The 19,006-nt window shown below is 33.8% G+C and overlaps 1 long non-coding RNA gene across 1 annotated transcript; it reads left to right on the forward strand.

Moving 5' to 3' along the window:
* Window positions 1-732: 732 nt before the first annotated feature.
* Window positions 733-3,909, forward strand: LOC149415772 (uncharacterized). The gene is made up of 4 exons (XR_016303571.1): window positions 733-987; window positions 1,503-1,640; window positions 1,996-2,148; window positions 2,257-3,909. It is a non-coding gene; the product is annotated as an uncharacterized LOC149415772 (long non-coding RNA).
* Window positions 3,910-19,006: the final 15,097 nt, after the last annotated feature.

Consider the following 19,006-nt stretch of genomic DNA (forward strand, 5'->3'; position numbering starts at 1 on the left):
GATATTTGCGGCAAAATCTTTTTTTTTTAAAACACTGGGTCAAACCAGACCCATCACCGGAGTCGAGGTGTTAAAAATAATATATTATGTTATTCTTTGTAATTTACATAAAAAACCTTGTCTTTTACACCATTAATCATTAAAAATAACTTAGCATAAGATTATTTTATCTTTTAAATCTGGTATTGCATAAGATTAGCATTGCGTAATTTTGTAATGTTTATGCTGCTCTTGATGTAATAATGAAATCTGCACATTAGTGCATCAATAATAATTATAAAAATGTAAGTTTTGTCTACTAAAAATAAATGTTTTTATAATTTTTTCAAAATTACAATAATTTTCAAGATTACAAAATAATAAAGATATTTTTTTTTTTACAATTAAGACTTTTGTTAAGAACATGCATTTAAAAAATTGGGTTCCATGATAACTCAACACAGTGACAATTCAACACACCTTTAAAAAGTGATATTTAGTCATTAGAAACGATGAAATTTTTTTTAACATAACCTTACCTAACCTACTTAACCCAGTTAATAAAGATTTTGTTTCATCACTTTCCATGACTTTATATAACTTTTTAAGATGTGATGATTTATCCGGTCACCAAAAAATTGTGTTACCGAAGTTGAAGATTTAAAATGGCAATACTTGGATTTCATCATAAACTTTCTAAAATTATCTTCTTTTCTGAAGTCTCTATGGATAAACTGTTAGCTGTCACTTTTGTTGGTTATGTTATTTTGCTTTACCCTTTTTGTCAATTTCTACACCTTGGACGAAAGAAATCCTTCAACCTCATTATAAAGTTGTAGTTTAACAGAACTACCAAATCCTTACGTAAAAGCATGGATTCCGCCGCTATCAAGTTAGAACCAGGCACAAGTGCGGAAGAGAGTGTTGCGGTGATATTTACGGAAATCCATATGGAATATCCTTTTGTCAAAAAAGAAAGTCCGGAATCCATTTCCGAAGATAATTCAGGTATTTTGTTGTCTGTTATTGGTGCATATCTGTTATACAGATGCAAAATACAATCGAAAATGTAACTGCAGATTTCTTGCTTGGCTATATCAACATGCTCATTCATACCTATATATCGATCTTACATACGCTATTCTGCTTGGTTATTCTTATGAGGTACCTAACACCTCAGGAGAGGGTTACACATGAAGATGTAGGTACTATAATATCACCTCTAGGTCGGGCAACGTTGTAAGAGTGATCTGGGACAAGAGCATTGGCAGGGACATCTGTAATTGGTTCCTTGAAGAGGCCTTTATTAAATGTTTTAATTTTTTATTGGTAGAGCGTTCCACATCCGTGCCATTTTTTACAAACACCATCCGGTGAAACGATCAAATCGACAAACAGTAATTAAAAAAATAATAACAAAGAACAATGACCTCGAGCTATAAAACCTTTAGTTATATTTTCGATGATATTTTTCGACTGTATCTATCATCTGTTCCATTTTATTAGTATTTTTTAATTAACAGGTGAAATGACTTTAACGGAACCTTCAAATCTAGAGGGAGTCACCAGCAAAGCAAGTGGAATTTCATATACTGATCTCGAGGTTCCTGGTATTAATAAATAAAACTTTGAACCTTCTGAAAAAATTCACCAACCAACGGGTAAACCAAATTTCCCTGATTATATTTTTACATACTCGCATATCCAGTATTAGGTTTAGGCTTGCTAAAAAAGATAACCAATTGACTGTTAAAATCGTCCCGTTTTAATTACAAATTTGTGTGACAGGGTTAAAGGCGCTGGAACTACATTCTTGTATCTCACGGTTCGGTAATATTTCTGATTTGAAACTTAAATTACAAATGAACCCAATCGGATTTTCTACAACTAAATTCAGTAATTTCAGCAGATTAGCCGAAACAGTATCTGGCCCACAAGTATTTGATGTCTTGAGGTCATCCATCATTTTCGTGGCTTCTTTAGGCATTGTATCTTGTCAATTTGATGTTTTTCCAGGTAGCATTAATGTGGAGACTGTTACCGTCAAGGCCGAACCAGGACCCCGAGATGAAGATGAAGGTGGCATTCCTTATATGGAAATTAATATAGACCTGCCGAATGTTAAAGAGAAACGCTTAGAAAGCTTTGAAATAATTACTCAGAAAACAGGTAAAACCGATATCTTTTCTTCGTGCCATCCTAATTTTTACCTCTTAGAATTAGCTGTACTTGCTTATAAACTTTCGTTATCCGTAATTATTTCAGAATTGTTTACAGATCTGAAGAACTATCCTCCGGAAAAACGATTCTCGTGCCCCCATTGCAATTTCTCTTTCTCTAATACGACATTGTTAAACATACACTTGCGCACTCATACTGGAGAAAATCCTTTTTCATGTTCCAACTGCAACTATTCATGTTCTCGAAAGGAACAATTTACGATACATATGCTTACTCACAAGGAAGAAAAACCTTTCTCATGTTCCGACTGCATCTATTCGTGTTATCATAAGGGAGATTTAAATAAACACATGCGGACCCATAGTGGAGAAAAACCTTTTTCGTGTCCCGACTGCAACTATTCGTGTTCTCAAAATGGACATTTGAAGAAACACATGCGGATTCATGGTGGAGATAAACTGTTTTCATGTTCTGACTGTAAGTTTTCTTGTCGCCAAAGGGGAGATTTGAAGACGCACATGTGGACTCACATTGGAGAAAAACCTTTTTCATGTTCCGAATGCAGCTATTCTTGTTCTCGAAAGGGAAAATTAACGAGACACATGATGACCCATGGTGGAGAAAAACCCTTCTCATGTTCCGACTGTCAGTTTTCATGTTATCAAAAGGAATATTTGACGAAACACATGCTTACTCACAGTGGAGAAAAACCTTTTTCGTGTTCCGACTGCAACTATGTGTGTTATAGAAAGGGAAATTTGACGAGACACGTGCTGACTCACAGTGGAAAAAAACCCTTTACATGTTCCTACTGTAACTATTCATGTTCTCGAAAGGGAAATTTGACGAGACACATGCTGATTCACAGTCGATAAAAACCTTTTTTTTTAATTTGTGTTTAGATAATTTTTTTTAACTCTTTAACCCTACCTGGGGTACTGGAGTACCCCCCTGGTGTTTAAAATATCAACAATTTTAACAATATTGCACTGTTGCAAAAATCGCTCTAGCTAATCTACTCTCGATATTTGGCGCGTAAGTACATCAGTAAGCTGTGACCGCCCGGCAAGTGCAGTCGCGTCCACAGGTGTTCTGGGGTACCCCAGTACCCCGTGGTAGGAATAGTGTTAGTGTGAAATCGAGGATTTCCGGGACCATTCTGAAGTCGCATCTCACGAAGATGGTGATCAAGATAGTGTGAAAGGAGATGAAGAGTATTTAGGTAGGCGCTTGGTTCGTGTGCTAGATTCTCCATTAGTTCTGTACGGAAAAGGTCACAATAATCGACATAAGTGGACTGGTGTTAAGCCTTCTCGCTCAAGAATGCCTCGCCGCAATATTTTGTTGCACCCAACTGGTAACGTTTTAACAGAAACATGAAATGTGACAATTGGTTCACGTCTATACCCACAGCCAAGAAGTTACTGGAAAAGGGTATAACATTAGTTGGAACTGTAAAGAAGAATAAACGACAAATTCCTCCTGTTTTCATGGACACTAAAAATCGAGAGAGATGCACATCACACTTTTGTCATATTGTCCTCTGAAGTCAGCTAAGAATAAAGTTGTTGCCATGCTGTCCACCATGCATGACAGCCCTGACAAGGATAATGAAGTGTACCTTCCAGAAATAATACATTTCTATAATAAAACCAAATGTGGGGTGGATGTGTTCGACCAACTTTGTAAGAAGTACTCGACGTCCAGGAAGTTCAAAAGGTGGCCCATGTGTCTCTTCTACGGGTTGCTAAATGCCGTTGGTGTCAACTCAAGTTTACCCCGGGATATCAGAGAAACTATACGTGCAGTCTTGAATATTCATAGTGAAGATCATAGGCCGGTTCCTGATAATCCCAAACCTGGTCGCTGCTGCCTTTGTCCGCGCACAAAGGACAGAAAATCTCGATCTGTCTGTAACACTTGTCGCCACCATATTTGTGTTGACCATAAATTCAAAATCTGTCCTTAATGTAACGACAAAAATTTGTATTACTTTTTATTAGTAAATTTTATTGTCTTTTCTTATTACTTTGCCATAATAAAATAATATTTTTAAAAAATATCAAAGACTTTTATTTTTTTCAATTTTTTTGCGCGGGGTACTTCAGTACCCCGTGATAGGAATAATTACATTCCCAGAGTTTTTTTTTTTTTTTTTTTTTATATTTACTCCACACAGGAGGCCCTGAAGAAAATAATTTCCCTCAGGGCCTATGTCATCTTTGGGGATGCTGTGTGGAGGGTATTTTTGTGGAGAGGAAGGAGTGAACATGGGTCTTGAAGAGTCCCATGTTGTAGGAGGGAGGAAACACAGAGGCCGGCAGTTCGTTCCACAGCCGAGCTGTTGAACTTAAGAACGAATCGTAGAAGCGACCCGTTCTCATGTGACAAGTGTCAACTGTGTACAAATGTTGGGCGCGCGTTTGGCGTGTATCCCGACTACGCACCGGTGCCGAAGGGATCAATGACGCTAGTTCCTCAGAGCATCTTCCATTGTAATACCGATAGAACAAGGACAGCATACCTACCTGACGCCTGTGCTCTAAAGATTGCAGTCCGTTTGTTAAGATTGGGGAATCTATCAAACGGACCGCCCGTTTCTGCACAGAGTCAAGGGTTTTTTTTTTTCTGCACAGGGTCAAGAGTGGTAGGGTTTAAGAGTTAACAATGTCTTCCACACTGGGATTTCCCGTGCTAGGAAATACATTTTGTTGTATTTTATTCAATTAACCTTTTTATATAATACAATTCCTACTACACTGGTTAAAGTGTGTGCTTCCTTTTTTGAAATATTTTAATTTCTTAAAACTTAGAGTTTACAATGTAGATCTTTAATATAGCTAATATAGATATTTTAAATTAAACTATTATCACTTGGATATTACACAGGTTGTTTCACTTCAATCAGTCTGTGTTTAGATTAAATGTTCTATAAATTTCGTGTCTACCTGTGTCCCTGATCCATTGTTTTATGAATATTTGAATATTTATTGACATTTGTAAATTGTGTATGAGATTAGTAATCTGTTGTAAAGTTTTATGCTGTAGTTTATAGAATTTCCTGTCTTCGTTTTTGCTTGTTGGATGTATTTTTGATTGAAATATCTTGTGATTTTGAAAGGTATGTTCTTTAGTAGGTCAAGTGTGTCATTTTGTGAATACAAATAAATATGCTTTTGGCATAGAGTTGTATAAGTGACGTGATGTTTAGATTATTAAAAGTCACAAGTTCTGATAATTACTTTGAGAAGTATTGTCAAGATGGCTTTTTGCATTACAATTAAGGGATTTAATGTGGCATTATTTGAACTTCCCCATCCAATTATTCCTTATTCTAATTAAGTTTGACAATTGGCCATGTAAATTCTAATTAGTTCTCTTTTGTCAAGAATGTTTTTGATTTTTTTGTAAAGTGTATAAGTATTTTAATTTTATAGTTGTTTTCTATTCATTTCAGATTTTTATCGATTTCTATGCCCAGATACCTTATGTAGTTGACCTTTCGTAATGACGGACAGTCGCATAGACGTTTTATATCTTATATTTAAGTTCGATAATTCATCTTCCGTGTTGCTTATTTTGAAAGCAATTTATTTGTGTGTGTTTAAGTTTATCCATTCCTTGATATTGTATAAAGCAGCTACAGCTTTGTTAAATGTTTTCTTCATTTGTGAGGATAACGGTGTCACCGGCAAAACTTATAATTTCACCATCTGTTTCTATATTGCACAAGTGATCAATGTAAATTAAAAACCAGATCGGACCCAAAACACTACCCTGAGGCAAACATAATTTATTTTCAAGTGGTTGGCTAGTGATATTACCAATTGTTATAATTTGTTTTCTATTTGTCATATAACTCTGGAATAATCGTAATTTTTTATATGTGATTCTTACGATGTCAAGTTTTTTTAAAAGGGTACTTGTAGTTTGGTGTCAGAGGCTTTTGAAAGGTCGATGAATGTTCCAATGAATTTTCTACCTGTATCTAGATTTTTTTTAATGTTATGATAACTAGTGCAATGATGTTAGATGTACCTCGAGTTTTCCTAAAACCAAATTGATTTAGTGATAGTAAGTAATTTTTTTCAGGATAAATTCATTAGTTTACAATGAATGTTTCTAAAACTTTTGATAGGGTATTCAGAAGTGTGATTGGTCTGTTGTTACTAATATTCCTTTGATTACCTGATTTATATACTGGTATTTCTCTGCCTTGTTTAAGTAATGATGGGAATAAACTTTCAATAATGGATCTATTTATTAGGAATTGAATGGGAACTATGTTAGCTCTGTAGTAATTTTGTTTAGCCGATTTAATAAGATAATAGCAAATGTTTCTATAGTTTTTGTAGAATAGTTTTAGGGAAAGGTAATAAGGCATTTTTTTACTTGTTGATGGAGTTTGTCCCTTTTTCTTATACACTTAACCAAATAAAACTTATTATTATATTACCTAAATGAAGAAAAAAAGAAAAAAAAATTTAAAAAAAAAATATATATATATATATATATTTTTTTTTAAATAAAGAAAGACAAACATTCCCGGGTTACGAATAACCCAACAATGTTTGAAAATCTCCTACTACCACCACAGAAAGCCGAAAATGTTGCTTGTGTTGTGGTGGAGGACTTAGCCAGCCGAGGAATCGAACACGCGACGCTCGAGTGAGACCCAAGCGCTATGCCCACTCAACCACTGACCGGTTTAACTTAGTTTTTATTTCATCACTTTTCATAACTTAATATCACTTTTTAGGCGTATTGAAAAGTCATTGTGTCGAGTCATTCCATTGAAATTTTTTTAAAGTATTTTATACTAAGAAGTTGAACATTGGTCAGTCTTATGGGTGTGATTTTTTTTTTCAATATAATACACTTATGACGAAAATTTTCCTTTGTTATGATAGTTCTCAAAGAACCCACAACGCATTAAACTTTTCGGGTCCAACACCACTCGCGATTTAGAAATATCACAACGCCGATTGCTAACAATAATTCATTCGTAAATATTGGGAAAAACGTTTTATTGCCAACACTTCGAAATGGATTTTTCATAATCTATAGAACCATTGGCATTTAAAATTTCAAACGCATTTGTCACTTGCGTCCGTTTCTCGTTTTTAAGAAAAAATATTTGAAAATAAGGTAAACCTTAATATATGACGTAATGCCCATTTTGATAAAACAAATTGTAGATTAATGTGACCCAATCACAATACCTTGATAACGGGGATTTGCCCCGCAGCTCACATGGGACCCTTCGGTCATATTTAAATGTATCATACTTCGAATAAGAACTACCGAAATTGCATTCATTTTTATCACCGCACATTTTTATTGGCTGCTATCTTTATGTATGATCGCAAGATTCAACCCGAACTAAATGCAATCTAGACAGTTAGATAGAAGCTACATAAAAATACATAGTTGTTTTTAATGTGCGACATGTATTGACATTATCTGCAAATCTGTAATGATTTTTTTTAAACTTTATTTGTTCTCATTTCTTTACACATATAATACATAAAAACAAATAGTATAAACGAGAAATGAAAACCCACTAAGGCACTGCCTGAGTGTGGGTTATATAAAAACGATTACTATATTCCCAAGTACCTACCTAAAGTATTAATTAAATAAGTACGAAAAGGTTTTTTTTTTAGTTATTATAAAAAGTAAATAGAAAGCAATATGTACTACAGTTTAGAAAGTTACAGAAAGTTAAACTCCAATTTGTAATATTTAATTATTGAAGACAGTTTTAGCAATTTCTAAACGAATATTTGAAATAGAAAAATCAGAAAAATGTGCGGTGATTAAATAATAATAAGAATTTATTCCAGAATGAAGGCAATGTTTGTAGTTTTTTTTTTCGATATTAGTTTTTTATTTAGATAGGGTCCCATTAGCTCAGTTAATAGAGCAGTGCTCCTACAAGGCAAGGGTCCTGTGTTTGAATCATAGATGTGACTTATCTTTTTCTGATTATTCTTTTTCAAATATTCGTTTAGAAATTGCTATTGCAATATTGTCTTCAATAATTAAATATTATATGTAATCAAATGAACCAATGTAGCAATATGTATAAATATATATATATATAGTTTTTTTACTTGCTGTAACCCTGTCTGTATCATTCTGTCTGTGATAGAGAAACAATGGTGCGTTATACTTTTACGTCCCACATATGGCACTGTTTTAAACAATGATATTTAACACCCATAGTGGACTAGATAGCCGACCTGGCGGCCATTGCCGTAGGAATTTGAAGCCATCTTGAAAGAGTCAGATCACGGCGGGAATTCAAAATAGATGCATTCTATCGTACATTAAGAACATATTTGTTTAAACACCTCTTTATGAAATGTATACTTTATTTCTAATTAAATATTGAGTAAATGATTAGTAAATAAATAAACGGATTATTAACCGACTCACGGAATGTGTGACAAAAGGCTTTTCTAATTATGGTTTTAATACATACCGCACCATTATTTTAGGACTCAAACTTTGCCAAATATATTCAAATAAGTTATTGTGAAAGAAAAAGGACTGGATTTGACAAAAGTTTGATTGGGAATTGGGAAAAGAGAAAAAATGACGTATTATATACTAACAGGATAAGCTCCTGGGTTTTTATTAGAAACTAGAATATGTACACTCATTTTTAAAAGCAACACAACTAAGCATAGCAAACACTGTTTTGAATGGTAACAATTATTTTATAAGCAATAATAATTAGCCTGAAACACTCATCCACATTGAAAAATCTCCTGATAAAAGATACATGACGCCAACGGGACTGAACCCGTGTCCTTTCGATTTCCGGTCGATAGCTCTGACCACTGAGCTATGGCGGCTTATTTCTTATCCGCGAAATAATTCAACATATTATACTAGTGTTTCATTCAACAATTACTGCTTGTTATATTTTTTCACCTGAAAACAGCCAACTTTATTTTATTTGTTGCGTTGGCGTCATGTATCTTTTATCAGGAGATTTTTCAATGTGGATGAGTGTTTCAGGCTAATAATTATTGCTTATTATATAATTGTTACCCTTTATGCTATGCATAAAAAATCTTGTGTTAAACATTAGTTTACCAAAAAAAATACTGTTTTGAATGATTTCTGCTTTTACGTTGTACTTAGAAAGTTTACAGTGGGATAAGACAATATGCTGCAATAACGTATATAGTCACATAAGACATAGGCCTAGCCATAGTCATATAGTTACAGGTTTAAGACTGGTAACGTAAATAAATCAGGATTTACAGATGTATTGTAATAATTGATAGGGAGTGACTTTCTTAGGCAAACATAAGTTACCGCTCAGATTAAATATTGGAATACCGGTAGGCCTATATCAGTATTTGCCTAAAATTAATGTAAATAAAACATTATACAGTACATATATCTTATAAATATAAACAAATCAATGCAGATAAAAAATTGAAGGCAATATTACCTAAGCAATTGGAACCTGATTATATTAAAAAAGTGAATTTGCACATAGATCTACATTTGCTTCATAAAGACTTGTTCAGAGCAGACAATTTTCAAAATGAAATCCTTTGAATAAAATCAAAGGCGGCTTTGCGGCCAGCACCTAGGTACTAGGCGCTTTTTTACCGACACCGATGTTTGCGGCTACATCTGGTCCAGCTTTGCCGGCAACATGGTGGTCCGCTTGACAACAGGTCTCCAATCCTAAATATTTAATTAAACTTGATAAACCAATTCTCCATTGTACACAAATCACGCTGGCTGACCTTTACAAGATGGCGGATCGGCTCTTCAAATCACTACGGGCGCTGCTATACGGGAGGTAGGGTGATTGGCGATCTAGTCCACTATGGGTGTTATATATCATTGGTTTTAAAAAAACATGTTTTTTCCTGTCACAGGTGACATCTTTATAATATAATTATATAAAACACAAGAGTATTCAATAAAACATTAAATAACGAATTAAATTCGGCTATTTTGTTAAAAATAGATAAATGTTATTTTAGCTAAGTTCCAAATAATTGCATGACACCAAAAAATTGGTGTAAATTGGGTAAACTTAGTGTCGTACAACCTTCAGTATCACAGCAACCATGCAACCATCTACGTTTAAAGTTTTTCTGCAATGAATAATGTTTTCTATACATATGGCGATGAACGAAATAAGGAAAAGACTGTCACGAAAGAAAATACGGTGTTGGATTCTCGGATGGTTATGAAAAAAGCGTCTGGATTAAGCTTTGAATAAGCATATGAAGATCCTGAAAGCTATAAAATCTAAGTTCGTGTTAACTTCTTATTGTAATTTAACTGAACAAATTTTCCGACAACATATTGGACAAGATAAAAAATGTCGGGAAACATTGCTACAAAAATTGAAACTCTAAATTACGCTAAGATATTTAACAACTGGAAATAGTTAGTGTTGACGTAATATTTAGTGATTCAATATTTTTGCATGAGGTGCTCTGGAATATTATTTCACTAAATAAATGTTATTTTTCAAATAACATCTTTTACAGTTTCCATTTCCACGGCTCTAATAATTGCCTTGAAGGGCGCTTCACGGGAATCTCTATTTTCGTACTGAGGCTGCTTCAAATCCCAGAGACACTCGTTTTGCTAGTATTCATTGATAAACTGTACATTTTTAACAGCACCACAGCGTGGATTTGTTATTTTCGATGGTTTAATGGTGGCAAATCTCTCAGGTAATTACAAGGAACCCATACGTCCGCTCGACTGAAATGCTTTCACGACACTCGTTGGCATAAATAAATCACTTTCCTAGTTGCATCACATATTTACACTACACAATTAGTTGCATTATTGAGTGATGCCATAATTTCACGGTGGCGCGATTCTTATTTTGTTGCATTAAACTATGTTAATACGTGATACCAGAAGTGCAACTAATGTCATGAAACAACTTGAGCGCAACTAGTTGAAAGTTAACTAGTTCAGCTTTAAACAGAGCGGTTCTGTATTTCCGCATGCAAAATAGGTAGGTACTTGACCAGAAAATATCTGTATCAAAACTTATCAACAAAAATATCACAAGCATTGTATTTGCTTTTGAAATAACAATATGCATAGTTCTAACCAGATTGCCATTTATCCAATTCGCAGCTCCGTCTCCAAACTCCACCTTGCTGAATAAGGATTTGAAATTAAGAACAAGGACAAGAACACTTTGAAAATTTCGAGTGCATTTGTTTGGGCTAGACCAGAAGAAGAATTGTAAGCAAGTCGTTGATGTTTATCGTGTGTATAATATTTACCTATATTGAAAGTACTTATACATTCGTTGTGACCACAATTATTACCCCGAGCTATTGCGGTGGAACTCATGTGATTGTGTTGTGCTTACACTAACTTTATTATGATGTGTGCTTCTTTGCGGTCAGTGATTGGCCTCCCTTTTTTTCTTCTTTCATAACTTATTTCGGATGCGACATATGGAATGATTAATTTAACTGCTGACTAACTAACTGGGTTCAACAATGTAAGGAATATTATGTAAAATTAGCCCTTAGAAACACGATGAAACGATTGAAAGATGACGAAAGCATGTTTGTCCACAATGTTAGGTTGTGTAAATAACATAGACATAATAAGTCATAGTATATAATTATTTTTTAATTAATTCATTTGAGTAGGTACTGAACATAAAGATCTGAAAATACTTCTTCACTTTACTAAGAGGCCGCGCTTATGAACAGATTTTTGAAAATTTTTAGAAAATAAGGACTCACTTAATACGCATATTTATTTAAAAAATACTTTTTATCAGGTAGACAATAAAGAGCAGTAAGTATTTCTGTTTCTGGAAAAGGAAAATAATGTATTTTATAGCTATTTAGCTAAACATAATTTGACTCTTTTCTCCACGTCTGGTTTTGACATTAAAATATAACAATATTCAATTTTTTAAAACACACTTTGTGACGAATCAGTTTTATTAATTGAATACATTATTTTTTTACTGTACAAAGTTAAACAAATAAAAAAAATCACTTTGTAAATGAATAAATATAACTATGAAATGCACTGGGAATCTTTTTTTCAGTTGTGAGTCAGCTTGTGTCTCGTCAAATTATTCTTTCGAAAACACGAGTAGTTGCACTTGGAACATGAAAAAGGTTTTTCTCTACTGTGAGTCAGCATGTGTCTTGTCAATGTTCCCTCTTGACAACATGAATAATTGCAGTCAGAACCGAAAAAGGTTTTTCTCCACCGTGAGTCAGCATGTGTCTTTTCAAATTTTTATTTCGAGAACATGAAAAGTTGCACTCGGAACATGAAAAAAGTTTTTCTGCACCGTGAGACACCATGTGACTCGTCAAATATGTCTTTCGTGAACATGAATAGTTGCAGTGTGAACATGAAAAAGGTTTTTCTCCACTGTGAGTCAGCATGTGTATCTTCAAATGACCCCTACGAGAACATGAGAACTTGCACTCGGAACATGAAAAAGGTTTTTCTCTACTGTGTGTCAGCATGTGGCTCGACAGATAAGCCTTTTGAGAACATGAATAGTTGCACTTGGAACATGAAAAAGTTTTTTCTTCACTGTGCTTCAGCATGTGTCTTTTTATCACCAGTAATTATATAGTAGGTTATATGGTATAATAGGTATTACCACCTTAACACCATATAACTTGGCTATTGTGGAATACATCTGAATGAATTGGCAACAGTGATACAATAATTATCAATGTTGCCAGTTTGCCAGAAAAACAATTTGATATACTGTTCATAAAATTTTCAAACTTTGTATGGAAATCGGATGCATAATTTATGTTGATCTACCCAAATTGGCATACTTATGTTGATCTCATATATATTGATATATTCCCGTAGTATGTTGATCCAGGTAAGAAGTTATTAGACAAAGTTGATCCATGTCCATATATCTGGTTTTACTAAATGAACCAATCAAGAGGGCAATCGGCGGACTGTTCATCACAAGGTTTTATGTGATTCCGTAATCTTTTGTGATATTGAACTCAAAGCATTAGTCCCTAGAGTCGAATATCGCATGAAATGACTGTGAGATGGTATCGTTTCATATCAAAATGACGTGATCCTTCGACTGTTTGTTGTTTGAATTGTTTATAAGAAATGTATGTGTATTTAGATTGAAACGAAACTTTCGCAAAAGTCAAATCCATAAAAAAAAAACATAACTTAGCAGGGGTACACGGGTTCATAGGGTGAGGTTAGTCTAGGTCCTGGCGGCGGATGTGTTTGCCCATCTACTGCGTGGCGGGCCGGATTGAAAGAAACTGGTTGAGGGATACCTTTTGACCATAAAAATCCAACATGGCGGCAAAAGGAATAATGTTTTATGGGAAATTTTGAACCTGTATCTTTTACCATCTCTCCTGATTACGCTTCGTGACTTAGTAGGGGAGGCCGGGTTCTTGGTTATAATGGGTAATTAATGGATGATTGGACGCGGTTGGAGCTAACAAAAAACTGTCCAAAGAATCGAAGCTAGCAGTCCACAATGGAGTGCTGGTACCTACCCTAATATATTATTTATTGTTTATTGTTGTTGCATTTTATTAAGTACCCATTTCATACAAGTTTGCCAGCTCGGTCTTTGAACAATTTACTACCAGTACTGTACCTACCTACTATTATTTCGTACCTAATAAGTACATTTTTATTTTTATATCTTATTTTTTCTGAGTTTAATAACTATTATATTATTTAAGTTATATTTTTTAGTTTGTAATTAAATTTCTTATTTTCTTAATTATATATTTTTATATCTTATTTTTTCTAAGTTTAATAACTATTATATTATATAAGTTATATTTTTTTATTTTTTAGTTTGTAATTAAATTTCTTATTTTCTTAATTATATAGTGTTATCGAATTTATCATCTAGTTTTATAGCTATTTTGTTAATTTTTAGCTACATCAACTAATGAAATTTTACAACCTATAAACCATAATGTCTCACAACACTCCCCAACTCAAACACGAGAAATAATTTCTCAATTGATTTGGGAAATTTTTTGTTAAAAATTTCTAATTTTTTCGCAATCAGCCTCAAAATATCTACATTTGTAAATTATTGTAAAGTGTTTGTATATTCAATAAAAAAAAATTAAAAAATATATATGGAAGTGAGGCATGAAACTGGCAGAAGAAGGCTGAAAGTAGACTGAATACTGTAGAAATGAGATCCCTGAGGCATATATGCGGTAAAATCATGTATGACGGAATGTGCGTATGCTGTGTCTATTCTAGGGGTATTTTATTAGAGCCTGTTAAAAGGAGCTAGCAGCATTGATCCCCGGTGCACCGTGCACGTGCTTGATACTCGACGGACCGAGCGGAATACACGTTCACAGTTAAGTTGATGTTATCTATACATATATGAACGGGTCGTTTCTCCGACTCGTTTTATCGTAAGTCGGCTCGCATGTGGAACGAGCTATCGGCATCTGTTTTTCCTCCTTCATATAATCCGGGCCTCTTTAAGACCAGCATTATTTATTTTATTTATTTAGTACAGGTGATGATACAATGACACATGTAGATAAAAAATACTTTGACTGCCCAACTAGGAGGAATTCCCGTTTTAGGACAGTCAATAAATTCATTCCTACTGACCCAATCTTAACCCACCCCATAACGCTGCCCAACTGGGTGGCGACATAGTTTCTCTGTATTTAACGTGTAAAGACAGGGGCACTCTAGTGAGAGGTGTCACAAAAAAAGGCATACCTCCGAATTTGAATATAGAGACATAAGAGTACAAAATGATCTATATTATAACCAATGAATCCACCCATCTTTTATAGATCATCACTTTTTATTAGGATTTAAAAAAAAACGTAAGCTTTATAATTGCACAACTCAACTCAACTTCAAATATTAATATTCTGTATAAACGATTGTTACATCTTACCGGAGGTGACTGGATAAATCATCAAAATGATAATTCATCACATCTTTAAAAAGTTATTTAAACTCATGGAAAGTGGTGAAAGAAAAACATTATTAACTGGGTTAAGTAGGTTAGGTTAGGTTTAATTTTTTTATTCATCATTTTTAATGACTTTATATCACTTTTTAAAGGTGTGTTGAATTGTCACTGTGTTGAGTTATCATAGAACCCTTACCGGAAATGTTTATATTTTAAAGTTCTCTAAGGATGGGTTGTTTCGCAGAATTTGAACAATTCATCAATTTTCAACGTTCATTTTCAAGTTCTGTGAAAGTTCTATTTAAGTTCTGTTGTTATATCATTATAGGCTAGTAGCTTGATAGAACTGAAATAATAACAGAACTTGAAAAACTTCTTTGAAATTTGAAGAATTGTTCAAATTCTCCGAAACAACCCGTCCTAAATAAAATGAAATGCTCTTAAAAGAATCATCTCATATTTAATATTATAAAACAATAAGACCGGAAGTCGGCATCTTTCAAAATTAAATAAAGCGTTAACTAAAAAAACAGCTACAAGGTGGTTACAAATGCAATTATATTTAATCAATTTGATCGATTATTTTTTATGTGAAGTTTTTTTCACAGTGGCCCAATGAATATTATATGGGGCCAATTGAACCAATTTTTCTTTAAGCATTTTCTACGTCTTGCGATAAAAACTTAGGCTTACGATAAAAATACTCATGATCAACGGCAGAAAACTAGTTGTCTACTGAATTCTTATTTTTTTAATCTCATATAAATTAAGCTATATACTCACAAACCGATCGAGTGAAAAGCTGCAATGATCCCGACCCCGGGGTCATTGCAGCTTTTACGGAATGATGAGGAAAATATATTTTTTTTAATTAGTTGAAAAAATTACTTTTCAAAATTTTAATTATGTTTAACGTAATACACTATCTGGCCTCAAGTAAATCAGTTTAATCACGAACCGTAACTATTTAATGTAATGAAATAACAAAACAAATTAATGTTAATATCATATTATTATTTTTCGGAATAACTTATTGAGTAAAACCTCAAATTATAATATTTAAATATTGAAGACAATATTAGTGATTCTTAAACGCAAATCTGAAACAGAAAAATCAGAAAAGGAAACGGTCACATCTGGGACTCGAACCCAGGACCCTTGTCTTTTCTGATTTTTCTGTTTCAGATTTGCGTTTAAGAATCACTAATATTGTCTTCAATATTTAAATATTATAATTTGAGGTTTTACTCAATAAGTTATTCCGAAAAATAATAATTCATTTCTAGACTTGCAGAAAAAGTCAATAGATGTCGCACATTAAAAATAAAAACAATAAGATAGGTTTATCTATAAGACGCTGTCTAGGATTGCATTTAGTTCGGGTTGAATCTTGCGATCATACATAAAGATAGTTGCCAATAAAAATGTGCGGTGAAAAAATGAAGACAACGTTGGTAGTTCTTATTCGAAGTATGATACAGTTAAAAGTGACCGATGAGGATAGGGTCCCATTAGCGCAGTTGGTAGAGCACTGTCCCGGAAAGACAAGGGTCCTGGGTTCGAGTCCTAGATGTGACCGTTTCCTTTTCTGATTTTTCTGTTTCAGATTTGCGTTTAAGAATCACTAATATTGTCTTCAATATTTAAAAAGTTAATATCATAGTTTGCTTTAATCTCAATAAAAAAATAAGGAGAAAAAGATTTTTTTATGAATGAGATAAAACTTTCCCCAAATAACATGTATACATTGATTAAAATTAAAATAGCAACTTCATATTAGGAAAGAGAGGACAACGAACAAATAAGTACATTGACCAAGTATTACGGACGGATATGCACTTGGGAGCTGTACTCACAGAAACTTTAAAAAAAAACTGGTGTTGAGTTGTAGTACGGGGTCAATTGTACCGGTATAAACATCCCCCGAAAACAACAAAGAGACAAAATAAACTACTAAATGCGGTATAAAGCTAACGAATCCTCCTAGATTTAATCAACTATCCCAATTTTTTAGATTCCCCACTTAAGTACCCACTCTATGATATACCTACCTAGAGGTAAAACTAAGATATTGCACACTATTGGCAAAATATGACAGAAATCGCTCCCGTGGATAAGTAATAAAACGTAATTTATAAGCACTTTATTAAAAAAATGTCTACAGAAACAGATAATTTTTTAAAACAATTATGAATAAAGTACATTCTGGAATCGTTAATAAGTCGTTTTGAAATATTTCGCCGTGTTCAATAATCAATAACTTGGGAACGCGGTGCCAAGATGTAAAATTCCATAGCCGTTGATTATCAAAGACAAATTAAATTATACTTATTATATGAGTTAAATGTATTCTAATCAGGGTGTTGTCACATCCCGGCCATTCTGCAGCTGCATTGTCTTAACAACGAAGTTTTGGTCTGATCACATTTTCAATACAGAATTATTTTTAACGAAATTAGTTTTCATACAGAGAATATCCAAATATACCTTTTTGTGTAAAAAAACATATCGGCTTTTTAGTTAGGATGTGGTGTGATATGATTTGTATTTTTCTACGAAACATTAATATGAAGCATCAAGGAATTATCAAAATTTAAATAAAATATTTTGAAGTGTTTCATCCTGTCCTTTAGTTGGTATTACTTACTGCACGTGTTTATTCATCTTCTGCCATTTTTTGTGCTAAAAATACTTTATTCAACTTCTCGAAGCTAGCTGTAGCGTTTTGTAGAAAATATGATTGGCATCGGATTATAATATTAACAATATTTTGGTTGTCATTTTTTACAAATAAAAAATTGTGTGTATACCGCACCAGAGTCCCAACTGCTCCCGTCTGGAGCCAGTGAGACTATGGTATCCTCAATTGGGGTTATTATGAGGCAGAAGGTATTGTGGAACTCGAAGGAGATGACGAGGATGAAGGTGGGAGAGTACCTGGCTATTCATTTATGGTCACCAAACACTAATTGTAAAATAGTGCAAATTAATTTTAATAAAATTTATTTGAACCAGCGACCTTTGGATGAAAGCCGAGAGAGCCACCTCAAGTAGTTTGATATATTTGGTGACTGAGCAGGAGTGCCCGGGTTTATGGGGTGAGGTTTGATCGGTTCTTGGCGGCGGATGCGCTTGCCTATCAAATGCGTGGTGGGCCGGATCGATTAATCCTCTTTCAACGCATCGCTTTGCAACGCAGTAGGAGAGTTGGATTCTTATGTTTATCACTCGAACACACTGACCCCCAGATTACTACCCACCCATCATACCTATTTCCTTCCCAGAACTCACTGTCCTTCCTTTCTTTCAAAATACCCCCAACACAGCATTCACAAAGATGACATAGGCCTTGAGGGTTACGATTTTCCTTAGGGCCTCCTGTGTGGAGACGATGTAAAAAAATACAAAAAATAAACAACTATCTCGCTAAATCGTTGGCTGTGACTAATGGTAGGGGTATTGGTTATCTAATAAATGGTTCCCGGGGCGGCAGAACACATAATTGTAATAATTCTTGAGGGCACTGATGTACAGACATTATGGCTCCTGTTGATTGACGAACATATACTGAAACATCTTTGGTTGGAATCGGTGCTTGAAATGACTTTAGCCATGTTTAGTAAAAAAACAAATTGGAATACATTTTTCAGCAATTTTAATTTAAAATTTGAAAAATTAAATTCTCACCAATCTAATCGCAGCAATTTTAATAGGCACAAATTATGGATATTACGCTTTGTTTCAACTTAATCATTACAAGAAACTTACGTCGGGAGAGATGGTAAAAGATACATTAAAATAAAATTTGATTCAATCAATGTTCGAAATTTGTCTTTTAAAATGACTCAAAGAACCTCACCGCATGAACCCGGGCACCCCTGCTTAGTC

This window comes from Hesperophylax consimilis, chromosome 17 (genome assembly GCF_061612785.1).
Source record: "Hesperophylax consimilis isolate HC1 chromosome 17, BYU_Hcon_1.0, whole genome shotgun sequence".
NCBI classification, from domain to species: Eukaryota; Metazoa; Arthropoda; class Insecta; order Trichoptera; family Limnephilidae; genus Hesperophylax; species Hesperophylax consimilis.